A 27910-nucleotide genomic window follows, 5' to 3' on the forward strand; every position below is an offset into this window, starting at 1 on the left:
GCTCACTAAGGAGAAAGAAAAATGACTTCAGGGTAGTTTTTACATGAGGAACCAAAATCTGATAATGGGACCTGCATTTTTTACCCAGGTGTAAAAAAAGGGTAGACACTGAAATTTGAAAGAAGGTGATTTCAGCCTGTAAGTGTTATTTATATTTTTTAACCATGGAGGTTACTAATAATCTTCATAATTTCTCAAGAGTTGTGATGATTTTACCATCACCAGCATTTTTACATGTCACTGTTCTCTTAAAGATATGTTCTTATCCAAAGAGAAAATAATTCAGGAAAGATTTATAGCTATAGAAAAGATTGTGTTACTTTATCCCAATACTCTTGGCTTGCTTGGCAATTGCTGAATCACTCATAGCTTTTGACTACAAAAGGCACAATGACTTAATGTGCATCAACTAGTATGTGGTCACTCTAAGCACTGCCATGACATGGGCATGGATACTTCACTTAGTTAAAACCACTCACACCGAGAAGGACATCTCCATGTGTTGCTTGAATCCACAATAATTATTGTTCACTATGTAGCACTTTCTTGTGCCAGGGCTGTCTCGTTCTGCCCTTTCATCTATTTGGCTGTCCACCAGTGGTGTCTGGCTCTGAGGTCATCGCAGCTCCAAGGCGAGTGGCAGGTGAGAAGGAAGACAAGGTGACCTTGGTGTGTGATGGGGAACCTCTTTCTTTTTGTGCAGCTGGGACAAGGAGGCACACTACTCTGCCACCTTCTTCAGGTCCACACTTGTGTCTCCAGGTCTCTTCAGTGTGTCTCCAGGTCTCTCCAGTGCATCTCAAACTGTGATTCAGATAGCCCAGTGCTGGGGTGGAAGTCAGGAGATGAAGATCTGAGGTTCCCTCTTCTTCCTTGACAAGTCTATGCCTATAAAGGTTATGTATTAATGGTTATATTTGACAGAAACCCTTGTGCTGTTTCGTGCTGCGTAGTCTGTAGCAGAACTGTGTCTTTTTAAGACACTGGGATACATATAAAAATAAATATAATTTTAATAATTTCTAATACATTATCTGAATCTACTTCAGTAAGCATTTGGGGAGTGCTGATGAAGCATACTATGTGTCCTGTCCAGGAGATGGAGCTGCAACAAGATGCATCAGAACCCTCCTTTTGGAAGAATCAAAAGGAGGATTTTTATTTTTTTTTTTTTAGTTTAAAAAGCAGGATTGAAGGCTGTGATCTGTCATCTCTGTTCCCATTGTTAAAATCTGGAGAGTAATAACTCAGAAATCCTAAGGGTCCTCAAATTTTGTTTTGATGTGAAGCATATTCTATTAAAAAGTATTGTATTCTGGGTTGCACTGCAAATTCGAGCAAATAGCTTGTCATTTTTAAATTTAAATGTATTTATTTGTCATGCTGAAAAGACCATACTTAGGAATTTTTACTTTTCATATAGAAACATTAAATCTTCCAGGTAATATAAAGAAAAAAATTCTGCACAGTGAAGATGGGAAACGGAAATAGTTGTTTAGAAAAGTTGGTGACTTGTCATCCTTGGAGATACTTGAAACTTTCTTGGACAAGGCCTTGAGCAACCTCATTAAACTGGAAGCTGATTTTGCTCTGGGAGGTCTGTCTAGATGACCCAAATTCCTTCTAACCTAAATTATTGTATGATACTTTAAGAAACTTACAGAAGAGAGATACTTCATGTTTTGGATTTACAGAATTATGACTGGGTTTCCTGAGAATAACTCTGCTTAGAGTTTTTTTTTGTTTGTTTGAGATTTTTTTTTTTTTTTTTTTTTTTTTTTTTGTGTCTGCATCATGGAGTGTATAAATAAAGAAAAAGCCCTTTAGAGACTTCTGGTAGAGACTTCTGGTTTCCATCCTACAGTTTTATGAGAAGTACTCATAGGAGCCACAACAAAAAGAACTGCTCACTGGTGACCACAGCCCTGGTGCAGCATACCATATATGTGTGTCCATTCCGCTAATCTCTATGAGAGGGACCACATAATTCCTTACCTTGCTGACTTGTTGATAGAGATTGCCACCCAGCCAAAGGCTTTTGTGCTTTCTTTTGCTCAGATACATCCTTGAGTCCTAGTTACTAGTAACTGTTCTAGTTACAAAGTGCAATAGTACATACCAAATGTAGGGACATCCATTTTTTTCCATGTACAGAAGAAATGGTGAGGTTTCAATGCCCATGTGTTCAACCTTCAACTAAAAAGATAACATAATAACAGTGATTGAATGTTCAGCCTATTTAAATTAGTGACATCAATGAAACATATGCATTAGTTCACAATTGGCTTGATGGTACCCAGCAGAATATTCTTCCAAGTTCTCTTTCATCTGACATGATTGCTTTCCCTTTCTGTTCTGCAGGGACTCACCTCCAGACCTGCTGGGTTTAGAATTAGTCCCATTAGTCTACTATTTTTCCTTTCAGCAATGACAGCTTCTTTAAAACAGGCTCCTTTTATTGAGATTTTAAAGGTTTTCTGTGGCTTTCACTGAAGCCTGACAATTACTAGACCATCAGTAAATTAGCCCTGTTGCTCTTCGAGTCAGGGTGCCATTCTCAGGATTTTGCCTTCTCTCCAAGGTCTTTCAGGAATGACTTCTCTTGCTCCCCCCCGCTTCCCCACAGAAAATCCCCTTCAGCCACACTAGGCATTCCTCATTGCTTAAACATAAGATTTTTAGTGCAAATGCTTCATAGGCACTCATGCACACATAAAGATGCCTCCTCTTATTTGTGTGAGTCCATTGCAACAGGGGATTTTTTGCTCTAAGTCACAAAGCACAATGTAAATATACATTGTTACATCAATTTTAATAGCAATATACCTATAACTACAAAATAAAACGAATTAAAAGCTGAGAGTCCTGAGTATAACATCATCAAATGCTTGTCAGATAGTTTGTAGCTGATCATGTGAGATGGCTATTTTTAACTTGGTTTCTACTGCACCGTCTTATTTATCAAATCTTTTCTTTATTCTGATTGTGTTCTTAGTCTTTTTGATGATTTTACAGCATGGTAACCCTTGTCCCATTTTGGGAACTTCTTCACTGTGTAATCTGTGCAAATAACTGTCAAGGTTACTTTCAAGCTTCTTTTGAAAGCTCTCTTTCTCTCTCTCTTTCTCTCCCTCTTTCTCTCCCTCTTTCTCTCTTTCTCTTTCTTTCTCTCTTTCTTTCTTACTTTCTTGCTTTCTTTCTTCTCCATTTGATGTCAATAATATTACCATTTCAAATGACTTATCTCTTTACAGGTGTAAAGTTTTTCTTTACAGGTGTTCACTTGAAATCTTGATCCATTAATTTCCTTTTTTCTATCTTGAACTCATTTTTGATGATAAGGTGGAATAAACAAAACCTCACAGAAATGTGAACATTAATTAGGGGCTTTTGACTAAACACTAGTTATTTACCATGTGGACTGATAAACAGACATGCAGTTTTTTCACATGAACAGTAGAAGTGAATGAACATCCCAGAGGAGAACACTAAGGTAATTTTCAAAATCAGTAAATTGGAACTGTGGATTACCAGAAAATCTTGAATGCATTTCTTCAGAACTGTTAAGACCAAAGCAGAGGCTTTATGTGGAGTGAAAATCTTTAACTTTAGAATAGTGTAATTTTCAGTTTTAAAATCAATAACTCTTGCTACTGCTAGTGGGCTGTGAGATGTTATTCAGGTCAGTTATTCACTATTCCTGATGGAGCAAGAGAAGGCAAATACAAAAATAGTCTTCTTAATCATACCAAGTATGAAATTTCCAATAAACCTATCACATGTTGTTGGATTTTGTTGAGAATTCTTTCTTAGCACTTCCAGGGAACCAATTCCCTGTTCAGGGTTGGAGATTGGGATGGGGAGGGGCAATTGGGGGGAATACACAACTGATTTAATTTTGCTATGAAAATGAAACTATTGTATCAATTAAAACAAAGATGAGCTTATACAGCTTATTTGGAAAGTTTAGTTGGTTCAGTAGCATTTGATTTCACTGGAAGAAGGTGCCTGTGCAGTGAGGGAAGGGAGATTTGTTTTTCTGCCAGTTGCGGTAATGTTTTTGTGGCTTATTTGTTCCCACCGAGGATGGTGACTCTTTGTTAAAATACAGTGCGATAGGCTACTATATTTTCATCCTGTAAGGCATTTTCATGCCTTTTCTGCAGACTGTCTTCTAATTCAGAAGAATTTGTACCGAATCACCATATCAACTCCAATTTTGTGCCAGTGGTAGGTCCAAGTTGCATCTTGTGCATCCATTGGTGCACCCCTGGAACATGCCAGAGCAGAACTACAAGTTTTTCAATTTAGGCATGTGCTTAAGAAGCATTCCCTTTTGGAGGGAAAAAGTGTTTCATTATTTAGATCACACTCATCAGATCAGTGCACACTCCAGAATCACTTTGCTTAATCAACTAATTGTGTTGCCAGCTGTAGCCTAAACTAGCATCCTCTGTGAGTCACATTAGAAAGGAAAAGGACATTGTTATGAATTCCTTCAAAATTTGGCTTCTGAGAGCAGAACAATAATTAAATTGATCATTAGATAAATAATTGTAAATTTTCAATTGCAGTTTGATCGAGTGTTATACAGAGCAATCTTTGGATACCTGCCTTTTGTGTCTCCTTAAGTTCTAAACAACCACAGGAGAAGAGAAACCATCTCTATAACTGAAACATATTGTCTTGTTTTTAATGGTCTTTTAAGTCTCAACTCTAAGCAAAAAAAAAAATCAGTGAATAAATCTCAATAGAAGTAATCCATCTTCCTCTGCAACCTTTTTGTAAGTTAATCTTGTCACCCTTTCTCCTAATTTTTAACATATAAACTATTTGTTAATAAGATCCATTTGCTAAATAATTTTATATTGCCTGCCCCATCTGTGCTATGTTGTCGTCAGTACTTTATGATAGAAAACATAGAAAACATATTTCATGATAACAGCTCAAGTGGGAGACTGCTATGAAAACATTAAGAGCAAGTTTCTATTTGCAGCTGTAATGGAAATTACAATAAAAATTAGTTACAGAAATTGCCTGTAGAATACTTTGCAGTTGCACTTCTGTATACAATAAAGATTGATTGAATCCATTGTAATGAATATTCAGTGCTTTGAAATTTGATTGCGAGATGGCTCATACACTTTTGTGAAGCACCTGAGGGATGCTAAGGCTTTCTCTTTCCCTTGACGTGCCATCTAACATGTCTGCATTAGCCAGCACTGCGATCTGGAGGGACCGAGGTCTGTACGGTTAAATGCCATGGGATCCAATGTGCACACTGAATGCATATCAAGAGTTTTTACTTTGGACTAATTCTTATCTGGTCATGAGCACTGAAATTATATTTCTGAGAGCAGAATTTGGTTCAGCTGCTTTTCTGGAGTATGCCTTCTTGTTCAGTTTCATCCAGAAAGAGTTAAATTCAAGTTAATTCCAGTTTAAATTCAGAATTTCAACTTGAAACTCCCCCTGTGGTCAAGCCAAAGTGAGATAGGTGGGTGATATCAAGACATTTGTTATTAGGAGCACATTCCTGAACTGCAACACCAAGGTAGATGTACCATCCCTTCCAGAAGGCATGTTTTGCAGGTATGCAGCACGGGGCTCAGTGTCACACCATAAGGTGTGTCCTGTAGGGACTGGTTACATTTATACAGTCCTAAAATTACATTCAACCCTTTGAAGGCAACCAGGAGGCCGATGTAGCCCCTGGTGAAAATGAGTTTGGCACCCCTGCCATAAGGGGTTTTGTTTCTTGATAGTCCTGTATTGCCACCTTTGCTTTGTACCAATTCCTCGTTACTGGCTGCCCCTGCTGTCTCCTTCTTTTTCTAAGTTTGCTAGATGTCAAGATGCCAAATCATATACAGTGAAGTTCACGCTATTGGCATACGTTCCTTGGCCAAGCCATCTGGGGTGAAATTCCAGTTCCTGTGAGAATTTTGCACTTTGAACAGGGGAAAAAGTCAGTTTCTGGCATATTCTCAATTTTCTGCTTATGTTTTCATTTAAGCTGAGGGAAAAATGGACTACAAACTACTGTAGATATCTTTTTGTTGTTGTTGTTTTTTTTAACCAAATTTCACTTTTTAATATGAATAACTATGCTAACCATGTTGAAAGGCAAAGTCAGGCTCTTCCTTATACTGCCCTACATTAAGCAAAGCTGGATGGTAATCCGTCATCTCTTGGCCTCCCCTCCTGCCCCAAACCCTGAGCAGTGGAGATGAAACCTATAGAGAGGGAACTGAATCACAGAGGTGAGAGACAAGTACTGAAAGACCAGGTCAGGCTCAGGATCCAGCAAGTCAGCAGGATCTGGAGAAAGAGCGTGTTCCCCATTCATAGGTGGAGCAGGGCTTTTCCCTCCCACCTAATGGATGATACAGGCAGGTTGCTGCCTGTCTTCTATCTTGATCTCAAACTATGGAAGCTGTGGCTTCTAGCTTTTTGAGTTTAGTTGTATTGAAAAAATGGAAGAGCGTGGGAAGGAACAGGTAATTCAGGTAAGCCCTGATTTACAACATTTTAGGGTGCCTTGTTTTTAAACAAACAAACACAAAGCAAAACAGGCCAAATAAATCAAACAGAACATTTCAGCAAGGGATTTAGTTTTGAGCTCCCACTTTTAAACGCTGAAAGAGAAAAATATATTTTTGACCTAAGAAATCTAAATGATCCTTTTGGAAAGGCTGAGCAAAGTGCATTTGAGAAGGTAAAATTATTTATTAAAGGATTTTTTAACGGGCAAATCATTGCAGTGTCCCTCATAAAAAATCTGTATTAGTTGTTTCTCTTTCCACCTGTTTTTCTTCATTTTTTCCTCCAGTCCCAGCTATTGTTATAATTGTCAGCTGTCATAATTGTTTAAGCCCTTGCTGAAGACTGTCAAAGCTACAGGCTTAAAATTAATTGAAAGTAAATTAGTCACATTTGGCAAATGTAGCTTGTTCATCAGTTTGCAACATCAGTATCTTAATGTATTTAGAATAAAATAAGAGCATAAGTTAGCAAAGACTAAGGTGGCATCTCAAGGACACTGGAAATCTTCCATGAAAGCTATGTTTAAATGGTCTAACTCAAAATATTTGAATGCTTGCCTTGATCTGCTCACATCTGCTCCAGTAGGTAAACTATAAAGAAAGTGTATTGGAAAGAGCTCCACTGGTGGAGCTGATGGAGGAGCACTGAATCCTGCTAAGAGATAAGCAGGTGTAAAGCTTGGGTATTAAATAATTCAATATCATTGACACTTACGTGATCCCAGCCAGGGACACTCAGGCAACAAGACAATTTTTCAGTTAGAAAATTAAGCACTCAATGTTGACATTTTCCAGTGTCTCTCTGCAGACCCTGGGGAATCCCTGCACTGTTCTTAGGGCCTTAAAATAAAGCAAATAGACAGTGGCCATACAACAATCACACAGTCATGTTTACAATGTCCAATGAAAAATGTCTGGGGCTCCACAAACTGAAAAGATGAAATTTCTTGCAAAAATAAATTTGGATGCCTCTCTGGTTAGGTGACAGCTAAGCACACTTCAACTCTCCCTTAATTTCCACTTAGCATGCAGTTGTCAATGCGTGAGTGTAAAATTTGGTCCAAAAGACAGCCAGGCAGCCATGTCCTATTCTACAGGCTTTCTTACATTGTTCTTTGTTTATAAACCAGAGATAATAACCTCCAGTATAACCCGTGGTCTTGTTTGCTTTGAAATTAAATGTAAACATTCCCTCTGGGTTCCATGTGGAAGGATCAGGCTTAACAGCACTTTTGCTAGCACTGAGCAGTTACAGGATCAGGTTGTCCCGAGGATTGGCCATCTGCATGGTAAACAGTAAAATATAAATTACCATCGTTCCCTAAAGAGAACAACTTTCCAAGACTTTGACCAAATAGCACCTTTTTTGTTGTTGTTGTTGTTTTCTATTTTGACACATGGGAGTTTTTTTTTTCTTGGGGCACAATGGTGGGAAAAAAATATGAAAACTGAGTTCTTGCTCTTAGTAGTTGTCCCCAGATATTACTCCATTTGCTTTACATATGAATTACTCTAATCACCTTTGGATGGCTTCTTAATGTGTGTTCCTATTTTGCATCAGGAAGGGAAAAAATTATAAATAAGACTCCCAAAGGTGGAGAAAGGCTCATCGTTTGAACTAATAATAGAGGAAGGAACACTGTGGACAAGTAAGAAAAATAATACACCAAAAAGAAAATTAAATCAGAGATGATGACATGATGAAACCCATAAAACTTGTGCAATTTATTATTCATCAGTTACTGTTATGGAAATGTATGCAGTGGCTCCACTATGATGCATGCAAATCCTCGACCCTTCTTTTGACATTCACCATCTGCATGATTTTCATTAACACCATCTTTTTAGGTCAGCTTCAAGTGCTTCTATGCTCTTATTTAAAAAAAAAAAAAAAAAGGAAAAGAAGAATGTTCCTAGTGTAACGTAACATCATGGTAGCTATTACCAGAAAAACATGCATGAGGGAACTGAGACCTGCTGGTGGGTGTTCAAGTCTCATGGTGATATGGTGAGAAGTCATGAAAGTGCTACTCTGTGTGATCAGTTTGTAATCAATTTATTTGCTGTATTTTCTCCCAGCTCCCTGGTCACATAGCTGCTTATACTTGGAGGGGTGTAGTGGAAAGGTAGCAGTTAAGCACTATTGGTTCCATATGCACAATTTTTTTGAGTGTCTCTCTTAGGACAGACCTCCATCCACTGCCATATTTTATGAAGTGGAGAATTTAACTTGTCAACTGCAGGGACATTACCAGAAGTAGGATTCAGAGCCATTTCTGCATAGGTCCTTGTAATTTTCTTTCTTTCTTTCTTTCTTTCTTTCTTTCTTTCTTTCTTTCTTTCTTTCTTTCTTTCTTTCTTTCTCTCTTTCTCTCTTTCTCTCTTTCTCTCTTTCTCTCTTTCTCTCTTTCTTTCTCTCTTTCTTTCTCTCTTTCTTTCTCTCTTTCTTTCTCTCTTTCTCTCTCTGTTTCTTTCTCTTTCTTTCTTTCTTTCTTTCTTTTCTTTTCTTTTCTTTTCTTTTTTTTCTTTTTCTCTTTCTTTCTTTCTTTCTTTCTTTCTTTCTTTCTTTCTTTCTTTCTTTCTTTCTTTCTTTCTTTCTTTCTTTCTTTCTTTCTTTCTTTCTTTCTTTCTTTCTTTTTCTTTCTTCTTTTTTTTCCTGAACAGAACTTTTTGGTTACTAAATGGTTTAAGCTTATTCTTGATATTGAACAGAATTCACATACATGCCCCCATGCTGAAATGCTTTATTGAATCAGTACAATGGAAAGAGCCACTGCACAAAAGTGAATCACGGTACCACAATGATGAACCTCCCTAAAATAACCTATCCTAGGGCTTATTCTATGATTTTGTTGCTAATCTGTTACTGCCATTCTCAGAAGAGTCCATGTACCACCATTCTTTCTAGCCTCTAATATGCTGTGTCACTTGTAGAAATACTTGTTAATTTTGACTAGGAACATTCTAAATATATCTCAGAGGAGCAATCGGATTTCCCAAATACTTTTAAAATGCTCACACCCTTTAGATCCAATGCATATTATAGCACAGTGGTGAAGCTGTACATGAGACTGTAGTTTCTGAGAAATGTCAAGTCAGTAGAATTATCAAAGCACTGAAATCCTGCCCCATAGGGGATGCTGAAATTTCAGAAATTTGGCCTCACCCTGAATTAGAATGAAAGATCAACATTTTGGAACTCTTCACAAATCTGAATATTCTGCAGATCTTGCTCTGATTAACCACAACCTTTTGGCAATCTTACAGGTAACTGAAATGTTCTGTTGATAAAGTTGAAATGGAGTGTTTTAGTAATTTCATGAGAAAATTTCTGGATTTTGCACAGATTCCTGCAGATTGCTTCATATGAGAACCAGAAGCTCGTGGCAAACTCTAAAATTGGTGCTAAAATAATGGTTTAGTTAATATTGAGAATGGTCTCTTTTTGTAAATTACATGATAATTTTTGGTGCTGAAGTATGACACACTATTAGTGCTAGAAACCTTAGCAGTCCAGCGTGTACCAGAATACTTTAAAACTTATTAGTAGTTATTATTTTATGAATATGGACATTAGATAGGCATTTGTGCCTGTAAGAATGCCCGTAAGAATGCAATATGCTTGTATTTCTTATCTTTCCCAGCAGTACTTCTTGAAAAAGGAGGCAGAATGTAGGAGAATTGAATTATATCATCAGAAACTGAAAGTTCCTGTAATGCTATGAAGTATTTCCTGGAAATAAACCTATGAAGAAGTGTGGCTACCTGGGTAATACTATAGGAGGGAGTCAGAGTTATATCACCAGTTAATTTGGGTGGATGTCTTCTATTTGTAGGCTGATGATTCTGTGTGTGTGAGTTACCTCACTGAAGCATATTTATTTTTGTATTGCTTGCTGATTAGCAATTCTTAAGAGGAGACTGAGGCTGAAAAGAGTCCCAAAGCTGAACAACTCCCTCAAAAATCCTCTTTGTCCAAGGATGAGTTTCTTGGGGAAACCTGGCTCCCATCAGACCCACAGCACAGGGTATGTTGCTGATGCAGTCCCATGAGTGACAGCTGCTGGTGATTTGTTCAAGAGCATGTTTCCAGCAGGCTGTGATTACTGGTCTTGGTAGATGCCCTCCTTTAGCACCACGGCAGCTTTTTGTGATTGAAAAGAAGAACAAGTGGGCAGTAAACTTGCTTTAGATAGAAAATTACCCCAGATCACTGGGTGGCTGATGTCATCTAAACATGATCTTTTGCTTTGTAAAGTGGTTGTACTGATGCTTGCTGGAGCTATTTATTAAGTCCAGAGCCTAATCTTTCATTTAGTCTTTGGACTTAAAGTTTTTCTGATAGATATGTTTTCTGATGTTGACAATGTAAACAAGCAGAATCAGCCATCTAACATTGTCATTGATTTCCTTTGGGAACTAGCAGCACTTTGTCTTGCAATGACTTGGTTGAAAGCTGGAAGCTGCATCTGCACACCAGCAGCTAATGTGAGGGTAGGGACACCACAGCGCTCTGACTCTTCCCATGAAGTCAGAGCCTTTCCACTTTTCCAGTTGTTGGCTTCATTGCTGATGGAGCCATGTAAGCTGCTAGGTCAGAGCTGAGATTTAGGCATTTTTAGTATAAGGAGTGAAATCTGATTCAGCTTTTCACTATACCATTTCACTATACTTTAGGATGCATAATTTCTATGAGATCACAATTTTTGTAAATATTTTGGCTGACTGAGTGAGCAGCAGTAAAAAAAACACCTTCATGCCACAAACTTCCTAAGGCAGAGGGAAATTCCTGTGGGAGTTAATTCCAGAAATGGAAATAAAGAGAACAGAGTTTGGGATGTCACACCTGTGCTAGTGGCACTGGTAGGAAGATATGTCCTCTACAAGGCAAAAGCTGAAGGGGATTTCAATTATCACCCTGCCAGAGTAAAACCAAAACCTAAACAACCAATCAACCAAACAAAAAACCCAAAAAACCACAACCAGACAACTACAGGAGAGCAGCAAGTTGCTGATTTTATGTAATGGTACTTTACATAGGTATCTATGTAGCTGCCCTAGCTACAAGTAGCTGCTGGAAGTAGGAAGAAACTGTTAGTCAGGACAATTAGGCCAAAGGCAAACCTGCTTTGAATTCTCCTTAGCCTCATTGTTATTACCTAGGAACTCATGGAAAATGTATGGTGGTGTGTTGAAGCAGAGGTTTGGTAGCTTATAGTTATCCATGTGTGTCTGTAAACCAGGGAAAATTGAGAGCAGCTAAAGAATGGAGTGGGACAACCTGTAGGGTCCTCCACATTCTGCTCCACCATGGTCCTCTATGGGCTCTGGGAGGACAACATGCTTCACTATGGTCTCTTCCACAGGCTGCATGGGAATCTGTGCTCAGTTGCCTGAAGCAGCTCCTCTTGCTTCTTCTCTGCACCTGAAAACCGCAGGACTGTTTCACTTCCATGTACATAAATGTACATGCATATAATGAGGCAGAGACAGAGAAGTTCCACTTTACCATCGACATCTCTCAGAAACAGCTTTAGGAGCCCATGAATACCAGCTAATGCCTCAGCCCCTGTGGGAGACATTATATATAACTTAACATTTAGAGAACTGGATGAGTGGAAAAAATGTAATTTTCATTTGAAGGGAATATTTGAAGAAATCAAAGAGCCAAAATCCTTTCAGGAGTGTTTCTGGATGTCTGCACAGATGACTAGCTAATGACTCAGTTTCTGTGGAGCAATAATTTAAAAGAGGCAATGCACTGCATAGCACAGTGCAACTGTAAGTGGGATGAGTAAGAAAATAATGCAGTTAGCACTGACACAGCAACACATAAATGCATAGTATAGATCACTAGGTCCATTTTAGAAATAACGAAAGTAAGATTCCAAGTACCTTTATGGACCTTGCTTTTATTCTTTTTTCCTTAGTTTCCTCAAAGAGTCAGAACATGGTTCATAAATATAATTGAAGGCCTAAAGGGGTCCTCAGCACTTACATCCAAAGTTCTTGGGGGTCCTCATAAAACTGCTGGGCTATTTCTGTGTTTCCAGAAGAAGTTTGGTTCTCTGGCCAGAGTTCGGACATTTGCCTAGTTAAAAGCAAACCAGAGCTCCAGTGCTAGCTCCACTGATGACTTGTGCATTTTATTTAATGGCTATTTAACATTAAATCCATAAACGGTGACTTTGTCTTGATCTTGTAGCAAAACTACCTGCAGAAGACAGTGTAGGCTTGAGAACCCTGAATGAAAGGATCAACCCCCTCATAGCACTTCAGATGCTTTGCAGTCCCTGGGGAGTGGTAGAATTTGGAAGTCACTCAACTTTGCCTCCTGGTTAGGCTTTAGTATAATAGCTTTTGCTTCACAAACACCAGCACTTTGCTGTCATCTCACTTTACACAGCACAGGTGAGCTGCTGAGGGTTGCCAATGCCCCTGTGGGGAGCCAATCCACAGCACAGTGCACAAGCAACTTGACTAAAACCACACTGAAAGGAGTCACTAAGAACCCACATGAGAAGGCAGGATCCCTGATGTGCCATTTCTTGGTCTGAAACACACAAGCATTTTAACTTATTTTGAAAATAATACTTTCTTAATGTCTTTGCTTTGCTTTAGGTATAAATAATTAAGAGACATTTTACCTCTTAGCTTATTTTCTGATACATAAAATAATTCCAAGTCATAATGTCTCTTTGACAATTTGTGGGAAATTTTAAAACACTTAGGACCTGATAATCAAGCATATTTCTTTCCTAAAGCAGGAAACACATTTCAATGAGAATAGTCTTTCCAAATGCATGTGAAATTGAGCAAAACAAAATTTTGTTTTTGCCATGTACCATGTGGGATCAACTTGGTGCTGTTCTGTGTATAGGTGCAAAGACACACACCATGAAGCCAACTCACTGACAACCACTCTCAGGCTCTCATATTGACAGTGTAACAATAAGGGGAATGAAATTTGAGTAGTAAGGCAAAGCTAGCCCAAGATAGCTGGCATGAGCAAAGAACATAAAAATTTTGGTTGGAGCAAAGCAGGTTTTGTGAGTTTTAGAACACTATAGAACTATAACTGTGAGACCATCTGCCTTTTCTGCCTCATGCAACACTGCAGGCCATCACAAAAATAAAAAGATGTCTCCTAGCAAAGCAAACTTGTTGAATGATATAGCAAGGTGTCCTTTGAACCTGGTAATATGTCTGAAATTCCCATTAGGAGTCTTGAAGAAAGAGAAGAAATGTGAAGAAAACTGGACAGTGACATCCCGAGCTCTTGTATTGCTCCAATGTTTCGGCAATGCTAATAACCCCATTTCTCCATCATGTACCTATAAAAAAAAGATAGGTCAAAGCATATAATATTTTACAGGAATATTAAATATGCCTACAGTCTCCACTCTAAAATCGATCGCGACACTTGTGTTTGTTACTTTGGTAGGGATGTTGTCGGTCTTGTCGGTTTCATCAAATGAAAGGACAACTCTCCCATTTTTTCACTGACAAAGCCTGTTAGGAACTCGGATTTTCCCTGGCTCACTACTAGGGAGAGTTGTCCAGCTACTTTTAGAATCAAATGATGTTTTCAGATGGATTGGGTTATTTTACTTATGTGTGAAGCTGAAGTGTGATGTGATTTGATTACAGTTGTCATCAGATTTAAAGAGAAAGTTATGCCTTTATTTCTTCTGTGGAGTGTGTACTGGGCTCCAGTCTTTGAGGCTTTGGCTTTTTACTCTGAGACTACTTAAGGAACAAAATCATCTTTCCATCTGAAGCTGATCCTTGGCAAAGTTTAATGTTGCCTCAGTGCCTATCTAATTTCTCCTGCTACCATAAAAGATGTTCTTGCAAGTGGGGATTGCTGTTCCAAAAAGGTCTTCTGCATTTCTGCCTGAAGTGTCCACAGAAGTTGCTCTGTTATGGAGCATAGCTGCTGAAACATTAGGCTGGTGGGTTTGGTCGTTGAATAACCTTTAAGTTTTGACAAATTTGCCTTTGTTAGCTACTCAAATATGACTTGTTAGCAAAGGGAAATAAAACACAGTGGGGTCTTTATATTTAAAGAGTTCAGCTAGTAGTTCCGAAGGGCCAATTTCCACCTGTCTGCAATGAATGGCATTTTTTACTATATTATTTTGTTCTGCATACAGGGACATTAGCATCCTAATGAAAAGAAGAGTTACAATTAGAGCCTCACTAGACAGCAAAATATAAATGTTATATATGGTTAAATTTCCTTCTACCTGTAGTCTTTATCACTGTACTGTGCAGCTGAAGGGCAGTAGAGGTATGTGTGAAGAACACTTAGCTGAAAATATTTGTCAGCTACTATACACAGTCAGTTCCCAAACATGTATGTTATATGCTTGTTATACACCTGGCAGGATATCAATTATATATTCTAATGGGTACTATTGATAAATATACTATTGATCAAGCTGCACCTAAATCTGCATAGTTATGTACTCGCTACTCAGTGTAAGACCTTCTTGTGTCATGGTTGGTTTCTCAATTGATTGAATTTATTCTTGCTCTGATACACGGACTTGTAATTAATTCTGTAGAATTATGGAATATTTTGCACATTGGTTGTAAATAGATTAATTTCCATCTAATTTACTGGTTAAAATAGAGGAAACTGTATGTTCTCTCTATATATGAAGTCTCTGTGCTAATGTTGTTTGAGCAGACATAAGACTATAGTTTCTTACGCTGTGTTTGTATTTTTTTCATTGTCCGATCTCTAAGAAAAATTGCATCTAGAAATACATAAATGACTTTTGTCCTCCTTCTTTCTTTCCTTGTACCTACGAGAGAGCCAAAGGTTAAAGATGCAACGTGAACCTTAATGTATGATTGGAGGATTGCATCAGCCTTCTTGGCATCTCAACACTTAAGGTGCTTCTACTGTGGCCAGATCCAGTGCTGCACCACATTTCCTGTATTTTAAAAATGATGGAATGAAAAACCGCATGCAGTAGTAATGGTGTTTTAGGGAGAAATTACTCTCCTGGCTTTGCTCCTTGATGCTGACTGTATGAACAAGGAGCAGAAGAGGATTAGCAACTTCAGTGTTTGAATGCAGTGAAGCAGAAGTGAGAAACTGTGAAACAGATTGTGGCATGAAAATAATACAGACTGTGCTGGAAGAGTGAAAGCATAGATGAGGAACAGAGAAATAGAAAGCTAAAGAGCTAAAGTTATACAGATGTGGTTGAAATATCATAGTGATGAAGCAGGGCACAAAAATAGGGTCCCAGAGAGCTGCTTTTCCATAGTGGTGTGATGGCTTTTTATTGTTTGTTTCAACAATGGAAAAAAGCTGGTGCATGAAAGGTATGACAGCTCTAGACAGTGACTTCAATTTGATCAGAGTTCAATGAAAGTAAGTGGAAATACAAATGATTATTTTATAATGACAATGAGAAATACAGGTGATGACACAGGCTCAGATCTACTGACTTGATAACAGGGCTGAAGAGATAGGAAGACAGGTGGAGGCCCATAAATAAGCATCCTTGAGAAGCCATGGGAATAATGAGACAGCTACTGGTGATTGTCTTTAGGTGTGCACTGAAGGGTTCAGAGCTGTGAATCAGTTGTCAGATATGTGACCATGAATGCAAGTGCTGATAAATTATGCTGCATGCGATCCCAAAAATATGAATAGCAAAACTAAGCTATTTCTTGAGTTTGCACAAAGAAATGTTTACTGATTGATGCACTAACTGTGTATCATGCCTAATAAAAGAGGTGTCCGCTATTCTAAAGAGCACCCATCTCTTAACGTGCCGGGGATGCCAACCTGTCATGTACAACTGATGAATGGGTGGAGTGTTTTAGTCACATATCAGAGGATATGATAGAGCAGTTCTTAATTAGACCACAATCACCGGGTCATTTATTGACACCTTTTTTTTTTGTCTAGGAAGCAGCAGCAAAATTGCAATGCCTACAGTCAACAAGAATATTTGGGTTGTAAGACTGGGGTGAGGAGGAAGAAGAGAAATTTCCAGGTGGCTTTGCTGAACACAAACTATATGTTGAGTGTATAGTCAAAGAGCAAGGGACAGAATTCCAACAAAGTTCAAGTATCACAGGCAGGTTTGGAGTACAAGCTATTTGCAAAATGGCAAGGATCCATGTGAAATAATTTGAAATAGAGCCTGATTGAGCTGCAGATGCAAGAAATAGTTTTGCATGGGGAGGGAGGAAAGGCAAGGCTTTTAAGTAGAACCTTATCTCTGTAAACCCAAGCTGAGCCTAATCACACAGGTTATCAGAGAAAGTGCCAATAGGAAATCAAAGGACAGTACAACACTGTAAAACTTTAGATTATGTGGTACAGAAGTTAAGGGATGTGTTCTCTCAAGGATTAAAAAAATGCATCTGTTATCACAGCTAGGCACTTCCCTAAAAATAAAAAAAAAAAGGTCCTTGAATTAAGGTCAAAACCAAATGAAGCTGCTAGTCAAAAGCAAGAACTGAGATGTAAAAATAGGAAATGACAAAGGAATCCCATATCCTGGGGGAAAGACACCTAGTCATGTCCTAACCCAGATGGCTTTCTGGTAGGTAAATATGAATCCAAATCTAAGGCATATTTGATGAAATGCTAAAGTAGCTAAGTTGCAATGTCTATATCCCCACTGTTTTTACCCAGGGGACCTTAGTGTATCCCTCTGACCAGAAAGGCGAAGATGGGGCAGCAGGGAATCTGGCCTTTCCACAGCTGGAGTTCAGAATAATGTCATCTGGTCAGTGGATATACTTCTTTTTCAACATTCAGTTTCTCTGGCCCCACCAGGAATATGTAAAGACATATTCAAATTACATTGTGATTTTCAGTAAACAATGGAAAGACCAGCTACATATGATCAGGATTTTTTTTTCTGAATTTGGAATTTGATTAGGAAACAAGATTGAGAGCAATTCCTGGGTAGTGCGTGCAGAGAATAAGTGAGCTTTGTCCTTCAGGCTTCTAGACAAGAGGCCTATAAAAAACATGATGGAATAATGTCCAGATGCAATGCAGACAGATTATCACAAATGCAGAAAGATGTATGCAGTTTTTTTTTTGTGTTTGGCTAGCTATATTGGGTGGTTTGTGTCTAGATTCTTGGAAGTGGTATCGCTGCTGCCAGAATAAAGAAAGAGAACAACACCACTGCTGATGGTGCCAGATTTTCCAAGCCATTTATATTTCAGACAGATGACTTCAGCAAGGTGGAGGAACTGCATTATATTGATATAACTTTAAGTATATTTTAAAATATAATGTTAACCATAAGCACAAAGGTATCAGCATGAAAGAAAGCATATTCAGCTACTGAGAGGGTGTCCTTGCCAGTTGGTGGGAAATTACAAACCTGACTCAGTATCTACTAAGCACTTCTCTTTGGTGGATACCGTGTACCACATTATCCTGGGTAAAGGGTTGTAATTATAAATTACTGCCATTGTCCCTTACTCCACAGCTCTTTTCATTTGAACATGGCCTTGGGAAGGTACAGAGATTCCTTTCCTCTCAAAGAGGACCCTCACCATGTTCTTGGGACATGAGGGAAAGCTGCAGTGAGAGATACAGAAATCTCTATTAATGCTCATAGTACTTCCAGTGGAACTGAGAGCAGTGAGAACTGCTCTGTCCCCTGGGGAGCATTGCCCACTGAAGTAGCCCCTCCAGCCAAGACAGGGCAGGATCTGGCCTGAAGTGAAAAAGGACCTTTAGGGGAAGGGGAAAACAGAGATCTACAAGCTGGCCATGGCCAAGAAGCAAAAGTACAGAGATGGCTGGGCAGATACAAGAGGCAGCCTCCTGAGGAAGAAAGCCTGAAAAAGATAACCAGAAATGCCTGTCATGGACTCAGCTATGTATGATGCTATGAAAATATTTAGTGACAGTGGCGTGAAGTATCAGATGAGTCCCACAGAGATGGTCCTGGAGATACAAACCACAGGTGTTCCCAGAGGCCTCCTTTCCTGGGCAATCTACAACGCTGATTTTCAGCTACAACGCTGATGTTTTCAAGGTGAAAGAGGGCAGTAATCTCTCTACCCACTCTATACTTGCTGTAAGGCAGATGCCCAAATATTGTCACAGGACATTTGTACGAGGCTGGGTGGGACTGGTTTTCAAATGTCCTCACCCACAGAGTGAGGATAAAGTGAGAGCAAAGAGCAACTGGAAATTTGGCCAAGGCATGTAGTATAATTACAAGGCTAAAAATAATTCTCTGCCTTGGGCACTAGAATAATGGAATATTTCTCATAGCTGATATCAGTGTCATAGAGAAAGGTAAAGGCATAGATGAAAAGAGAATGTCTGGTGCCTTGAAAAAAAGGAAAATAAAGAAACTGGACACTGTACAAAACCACATTTGCCCTGGAAATTGATGGGTGGTGGGAAGAGATCATAAAAGGAGCAAAAGGCAGCAAGATGCTGCTGTTCCTTTAAAAATAATCTGCTGCCTCATCTCTCAGGCTCCATGCATGTCAGGGCTATTTACAGGCTAGAATTTGCAGTGGAGACTCAAGATCCAGTACTGCCAGCCTGAACATTAAACTATGTGACACAGTTCTGGAGCGTCCTGTCTCTGTAATGCTCCTGAAAGCTCTAGGTACAGGTGTTGGACACTGCAGAGTTAAAGCTGCCTTGGCATCTACCCATGAGTTTTTGCTAATGAACCATCTGGCTTAGTAAGAGAGGTTGTTCAGCCACAAATCAGCAGTTTTCTTGCAGATGTTTGCTATTTGCTACTTCCTAATTCCCTTACTCCCAGTTCCTACTTCTGCCTTGCAGAGCTCCCACTTTGCCATTTGCCTCAATTCTTTCTGCAGAGGTACCTCTCATTGCAAACACACTAGTGTCTAGGACTGTCATTATAGTTATTTATTTCTAGGCTAAGAACACCAAGTTTTAGCATCTTAGAGGTATAAATTTTCTGTCTGAAATGAAGGTATGAAATCTTCTGCAAACTCTGCCAGGATACATTTCTGTCCTGAGTGTAAAGAGTTCAAAAGGATAATTATAACAACCCCCTTTCCTCTTTGAATTTCATTTTGAAGGCTAAATATTTAAGGTACTTGATAGTATAGTTTTTCTTACAACAATCATATAATCATTTTGCTATAGAAGAAGACAGAAAACAAGCTACATTCTCCTACACTTTTGTGAGTTATGGACAAATACATCCAAGGGAAGAAAAATACTCTCAGGGAAATGGGCATTGCTCTTGGAAGAAGGTAAATTATGGAGATCAAAATTCGGATCTTGATGTTGGTGTAGAAGAGAAATTACACGAAGGAGAGATAAGTCAAATCATCTCCAGGGCATTTTTATAAACGACATTATCCTCCATTTTTCCCTGTTATTTTATCTCAGAAGACACCATTCAGTGCAGTTTTTTTGTAATACTTACCTCCTCCTTTGCTCAGGGGGTGGCATTCCATTTCACGTGCAATATACATGAAAATTAACCTTTCCCACTGGTGCAAATCCATGTGAGTGGAAATAATGTGGTTTGTATATTGCCCAGTAACTAGAGGATTTTGAGCAAACCCTGAAGGACATTCAGTAAAAGCCAATTTACTGTGCTTTCTGTAATAGTGGTTCCTTTCCTAAAGCTCTTCTCCTCCAAATTGTTGCTGTACTGAATCAGCATGGATTTTAGGATTTTATGAAATATTATCTGTGCATCTAGAAAATTTTCATCTGAAACCAAAATAATAATAATTTCAAAAAAAAAGGAAAGAAAAAAAGTGAAAGAACATGTAGAACCTTAATTGATATCTGTGTGGGAAACAACCATGTCTGCAGCAGTATCAACTTCCTGAGGGGTTGCTCTTACCTATTTGCTTTCTTCCTTGTAGTAGTGAGTTTAATGGATAGGGTTCCTCCAGGTGGGCAATCCCAAAACTATCATTTTTATTTTCCTGACAGAAAATTGAATCTCCTTTTCCTAGCAGAAAATGACATTTCCTCTAGAAAATTCTGATGCTTTTACATAAGTGGTTTTCCTTGTCAGGGTATCTCTCTGAAGCAATATTTTCCACTGGTTTTGACAACCTAGGCAAATTCTTGAGCAAATTCTTCTTCTTCACTCATTTGTTTTTAGTTAGCATGCTGCTCTGGCAGCACAGCCTCTCCCCAGGTAGCTTGGGGAACAGGTGGAGACCATAGATCCTCTGTCTTCAGTGCTACCAGATCATTCTGAGCATGAGAGATGTTTTACAGATGCTCTTGGTCTCTTTTTGGCTGTGTTGGAAATTTTCCCCAAAATTAATTAGGCTTTCTATGCTCTGAGTAGTGGCTGAAGGTGCTGGGGTAGAGTGCCTGTAATGGTCTCGCCTTCATTTCTACAAGTGCAACCACCTGCCCTTACTGGTGCAAGAAGAATTCAATTAAATAAATCAAGATGATTGTGATGTAACTATGTAAGGTTTCTAGCCCACAACTACAAGAACATTGGGCCTCTCTTCATTAGACTCTGTCCTGTCCATCTAGCAAAGTCCATCCATGTTCTCTGAAGTGCTCCACCTCTTGTTAACAACTTTCCTTCCTTAATCATGTGGCTATCAGCAGCATTTACCTAGTGGATTTAAGCCTTTTTTAAACTTCGCTATATTGAATGTTTCATAAATATGTATTTCTGGAGATCTCTTTAGAGAGCTGTTAAGAGGAGATTCCTCTCCCTCTCCCAGCACTGCAGCCTTCTGAACACCAGCAGCACTGAACCACATGCTGGCCACTGCTCTTCATTGTTCTCATGGACACTGGTTTGCCCTCTAAGCAGAGGTTGAGCAGATGGTTGGTCATAATCCTCCCTTCGGAATGTGAGAGAAGCTTTGGAAAAAGTGTGTTTAAATCTGAGAACTACAATGAAACAAAGCATGAGTATTGGTTTATGCCACTGAAAATGATGGAAGTTCTAACTGTTGCTAGAATCTTAAATCTGTTCACAGAGAAGTCCTCAGGATTTTTGTTCTTAAATTCCTGGTCATAAACCACAGCAAACTGAATGCAAATGTCAGTGACAAACAACACCAATGTCCTAACTGTGACATTATTTACTTTTCATGCTTAAGTTAATAGCATACTCTTGGTATTGCATAAATAGATGTTTTGAAAATGTTTATACTCTAATACACAAGTTTTAAATTTAATAGACCTATACTCAATGGACCTTGAAATTAATTAAAGAACATAATTAATCTAAATTATTTCAGACAACTTATTTTGCTATGTACTGCATTTGAATCTTTACATGTTAAACTTTCGTCAAGACAAGTTCTTGTAAAGTCTGAATTCATTTATAAGGAAGATCCTTGTAACCATCTGTCAACTACCTGGGGGCAAGTATTTCACTGTCCTCTGGAAAATCTTAACCATGTGATGCTTTGGGGTACACAGATGTTTCCAAAGCCCTGTCAGAAAATCCCATCAGGTTGCAGGTGATAGGTGACCTCATTTGCTTTCACTAATTGAATTGTACTTGGATTTCCCCTGGGTTTGGCAGGGAAAGCATCTCTGATCAGGATTCATGAAAAGAGTAAACATCACATGCTAATATCAGCTGTTCTGCTATGAGAGAGAAGGAGAAAGAGAAATTTCCTACACGTGTCCTGGACCTGGATTTAGGTAGTGAAAACACAAGCATTATTACTTATGGCCCTGTTTACAATGGTATGTGGTCCTGCAAAGAATGCTTTCTTCTGTACTCTAATTGAAATCCAATCAAGGCTCCCCTGACCTCTTTCTGCCTAGAAATTAGTTTTTCTCTGGACTTTGGAAGCCCTCTTTTGCTCCATGCATAGCATACCTACCCTGCCTGATGAGAGGGGCTGGATGAACTCTATTAAAAACATTCAGGCCAGCATCACCTTGCAAATTTTTAAGGGAGATTGCACAGAAAGGCTTCATGGGATTTATTCATATTCCTGAATTTTAACTGGAAATAGACCCAGTCAGACTGTTCTGTGCTAGTAGTATTGTAATCAGGAATGCTGCTAGGTATTCAGTTAACTATTAATACTTGTGGCTGCTATGAAACCAGAAGACAGACTTACATGGTCTAACTTTGGTTTCTGGGGCATTCATTTTAGGAATACTGTTATCCTTTTCTAATCACAATTAGAAAGAGATGCTCACAAAGGCTGATTCTGCACCGCACTCTAATCACTGCCTATGGCAGCAGCTTAATGTTACCAGAATCCTAATTAAATTTGAAGTGAACCTGGGTTGAACCTGGTCTGCATCTGAAACTGGTGAGGAATGAAGCTGACTTGCCAAGCATCTCCAGACTGGCAAATGCAAATATAGACTTAATATCTTCCAGTTTCCCAGAAATCAAAACTTGCTGCCTCAAGAGCATCATTTACTGGAAACATATCCACAGTTCTCCTGCAACACTAGGTTTCAGTCAAGGCACCATTACTGATTCCTTTAGACAGCCATATGGCTGATCTCAGGTACTTTTTCTTACCACAGATTTCAGCTTTCTCATGACCTAGGCTCCTCAGAAGTTGTGAGATCACGACTAAAAAGCAGTTTCAGTGAAGAGTGAACTTTCCTAACAGCTGGCTCAGGACATTAAATGGAGTTACTGGTGGTACTTCCAATGAAGTTGAGCTAAGATTCACACAGAATCACAGAATGTTAGGGATTGGAAGGGACATGTTTTGGCTTTCATGTAGTTGTAACCCGATCGACAATGTCTGAGAAAAAGGAATCAGAAAGGGATTAAATCTCAACTTGTTTCAAGACAAAAGGCAGGCAGGATCACAGGTGAAAACTGGGATACATATAATCTGGTATTTAGTATAAAGTAGAATTAAAGATTTCTAGATCTTCAGCAGATCTCAAAGCACTTTCCTCATAAGCGTTAAGTAAAGTATGTGTTTAATTGTTATTCTTAATATTGTTTTCACATGTTTGACCACTGTCACATCTACCTCCTACTATTGCAATTATATTCTGTTATAGACCAAGGAGACAAAAGTTTACTGATGACTGGGAGGCTGAACATGAGTAATACAGATATCCTGTCCTCTGTCTGTATGGATTGGCTAGTGAAGCGGGAAATATATTTGCTGTTGCTGCTGACAGTTTTTCAAAGACTGAATGCAACTGCAAATATTATTTATAGCAAATAATCTATGTTATTGAAAAGCAATTCCTTTAGATTTAGTTGCATTCCTGCTTTTTTGAAACAGAGACAACTGCCAAAAGTGTCTTCCACCTCTGCACTTAGTTTCCTCTCCTAGGTAAATAAGCTCTTGCACAAGAATGTGCTGCAACCAAGATCTGACATGTAGAAATATCTGATGCCTGTTGTATGCTGAGTTTGTCAGTTGTCCTGTGTCAAGTCAGACAAACTGTATAAACGTCCTCATGTGCAGTTTGATCAGACAGGTGGACTGTTGCTTCAGCTGCTGATGGTCAATGCTGATGGGTGGGTTCAGAAAACTTTCTGAGGTGCTGGATGCATCCACGTTTCTCTTGCAGAATGTGCATGCTGCACTGACTATGCCCAGCTCTGTTATTAAAACCAGACTCACCATTTCTGCACACTCAGACCTGCCTTCTTCCTGATCTTAGTCTATAGCTCCTCTCAAGACTTTGACGTATTTCAGCTAAGTTTATGGTAATGAGAAATGACAAAAATCCCAACCGAAAAGACTCTACCTTGTCCATTTGGTTTGTGGTTGTTTGCATACACTCATAGTTAAATGTCCATCAGACTGCTCTAGTTCACCTTTTACTTTACTGAAAAATACACAGACAATCTAAAGAACCACACACATGCACAGGTAAAAGGTTAGTGACTTGCACGTTTTAGCATTTAACCTTTCCTGTCTTCCTTCAATAAAGAAGACATTTCCTCTTTTATGCTTTACATTATCCCAATATATTTTGGACTGTCTTCTTTAAGTGCCCTTACAAGTCTCTAAACCACATTGGTTGATTCTTTATAATTTGATCACATATTTCATGCTTTTCCATCCTTTGCATTGTTGGTCCTTGCATCCAGTCCAGTTGTCTTTACAATTCTGTTTCCAAAACCACATGTATAATATCACCAACCTGGAAAGCTTTCAGGAAATCCATGCCAAAAGTCACCTCTACCGGAGAACTAAGTACAAGATATAGTAAGGTGCTATGGACCTGCTGATATTTTTTCCATTATTTGCCACTAATATTAGTTATTTTGAATGAACTAGAGATGGTCTGCATATTTATTTTTTTTTTTTCATTATTCTTATGGAGCGACTGTCTGAAAAAAACCCTTAGAAATAACTAGTTTACATATAGCTGATGAACCATTTGGTGTCTTGAACTCCTTATTTAAACATACCTACATCACTAAACCTTGGAAGAGAGACATCAGATGTGAAGCAATTCCTACTAGTGAAGGTGATGAGATAGTGAACAATAACCATTTGTTTTGGATGCCTCTCTTTCTTTATCAGCCAAGTTAAATGCAAAGTCAAGAATAAAACAAAAAGCTACATGTGAAAACTATGGAGAAGAAGTCTAGGTCCATTTGAAAAGATTAAAGTCAGTTCAGGCTTTAAAAATAAACATTTAAAGACAGACGGTAATGTCTGCAAGCAGTGTAACTTATGCATTTTCATTGGGTTAAGTGCAAATATGGAAATATACACCCGAGCAGATCTAACCCTCAGTGTTACCCAGAGTATATTCCTTATTCACAGAATGCCCTCTAAAGGATGGATGCAATACATAATCTAATTTGATAATATACATTCACATCTCAGAAGATGCTGGGGAATTATTAGCCTTTGACAGACTTCCTTTTGGCTTTAACAATTAGCAGAAATGAAAATCGTTAAGATTAAATTTATCTTTTGGACCGTGCATAATTTTAAGACTTTCTATAACCCCATAAAGTAATGAAAGAATCTAAGCACTGAATTTTCAAATAGTTGTGCAACAATTTAGCCAGCTCCTATTGAAGCTGCTCAGACTATGAAAATGATTTCTATGAAAATGAAATTCTTGGCCTTTAGAGATCTTTTGAAAAGCGTGCCCTCTTTCCCCAGCATTTGAAAATAGCATTTGAGCATAGGGAATTGCTGAAGATGGAGAGGGGGAGCATGGTTTGTGGCATTGTTTAAATTATTGCCCACAGGTGTTTTAAGTTAGATTGAAATTATCCTCAACATGAAGAAAATAGCATTCTTCTAGTGTTGGGAAAGTGAAATTGCTGTATAATGCAGTGCTGAAGTCCTTCAGAGGAATGGCAGCACTCTGTGCCTTATTAACCAAGCTTATCGATGCAGGTAAATGAAATGAAAGTCAGTAAATTGCTGATGAAATGGAGTTCACTGGATTGCTTAGACCATTCTGTGCTGGCTTGGTCTCTACCATACATTACTCTCCACTCTGTCCAGCTCAGTTTTAAATAATGGGACTCCCGACACTTTTCATGTTACATTTACGAATGCAATGGCTTCCTCTTTCTGTTCACTTGACAGCCTAAAACATACTTAAGTGGAAGAAACAGTCCTGATGGTAGGCCAGTATTTGTCTGAATTGCACATAGAGTTCATTAAAGCAGCAGCCACTGGTGAAAGTTTATTAATGTGTAAAGGTAGCTGCAGATTGGACTGGATCCCTGGTGGAAGCTGAGCAGAAGAGAATCTGATGAAGTTGCAGCTTGTCACAATTACTACATTGGATGTAGCAGACGGAGGAGAATACTTGTCCATGAGCTACCTAGAGAGAGACTTATTTCTCTGTCCTGGAGCAGGCTTGGAGTGTTTTCATTTCAGTCCAGCTGGTAAAGCCTTGACTGATGCTGCCACATCTGGAGGTCTATCTATGTTTTTAAATGCTGTTGGACAGGACCAGAGGGTAAATAACCTTATCCACAGAAACCTTTATTGCAGTTCAAAAGGCTTTTGGGGTTTACACAGGATGGGCAATGGTTCACCAGTACAGGCTGGATCTCATCCAGAAAGAGACAGAAAGCTCAGCACAATCCACCAGTTATTCCTCAGCTCTTGCAACGCAACCTGACATCAGGCCAGACCCATTCCCAGTACTGTGCTCCATCAGCCCTTCCCCTGCACTAAGAAAGGCTTGATGAGTCAGTATGTTGGAACCCCAGTTAGTTAAATAAAGCCATTCTTTTCTGTGTCTGTCTTCTCTGTCTGGCATTTGCAGTGCTCGGATCTGTCCCTGCCAGAGACAGGAAGGACATGGTGTGTGAGCAAGCACCTCCTGCCTGTGGGATGAGCCAATGTGTTCAGGCTGAAGCCAAATACGAAAGAGCTTAGGAGAGTACATCATCCGCTGCCTCAGCTCAGGGAGAGCAGGGGGGACTATGGGTACTTAGACACAAAGAAGTCCAGGGAATTTGAGTTAGCATTTTTCTAATTAATCTTTTTATCACTTTTTTTTTTTTTTTTCATTTGAGAGTAAATCTATTCAAGGTTTCCTGGTGGTTTCAAGAAAGAAAAGAAAATGGTTTTTAATTAGAGCTGTACAGTTCATGTACCTAATGAATCAATAATAATTGAATACAGTGGAAGCTTCTTCAAAGCACACCCGTGGAGTATAGTAAATCCTTCCTTTAACAGGTTTAGTTCCATCCCAAGTGATCTTTTAAGAGGATTCACCACCATATATTGACCTGAATGTATGTTTTTTTTCATGTATTCTTTTGAGCTCATCCAGGTACTAAGTGCCTGGATGTCCAGTGGTATTAATTGTAGCTATCTTTGAAGATGTGGGTATATATACAGTCACAGACATAATTGTTGATTAATAGACTTCCTAAAATTCTGACGTTTTCTGCATGTAGTTTTAGGAAATGTTGCTAAATGGGTTATCCCTACAGACTACTGCAAGTGGCCTATAAACTGTAGTTTTATTTGTTTTAACCACTACTTTAATTTAAAAGTTAAGGCTACAAAATATTTCAATCAACAGATTGCAAAAAGAAAATTCAAGACATCAGAAGGTCTTCCTGAATAAGTGATGTCTTAGCATTAAGTTAATCACACTTAGGGAAAAAGAGAGATTAATAATGGAGCACACTTCTGCAGATCAAGAAATCACTGTACAGTACAGAGTTTTTGGAGAAGATCCTTCTCTAAGGAAATCCCCCACAGCTGCTCCTTCAAAGAAAAGCTTTTAGTTATAGATGCAGACCTGGACCTGCAGAACTTTTCTGCATGTTTTTTGAGGACATTTTGGGGATATTTGAGGGCATAGCCATGCCAGGCTTAGAATACAAGAGTTAAATTGGTACAGCCTCGTCGATAAGAACGACTTCTCCGCCTCAAACACAGGTGCCTCTATAGTGTCTAGCTCATTTTGGTATGGTCAG

Source organism: Nesoenas mayeri, assembly GCF_963082525.1.
Source record: "Nesoenas mayeri genome assembly, chromosome: 2".
Taxonomy (NCBI): Eukaryota; Metazoa; Chordata; class Aves; order Columbiformes; family Columbidae; genus Nesoenas; species Nesoenas mayeri.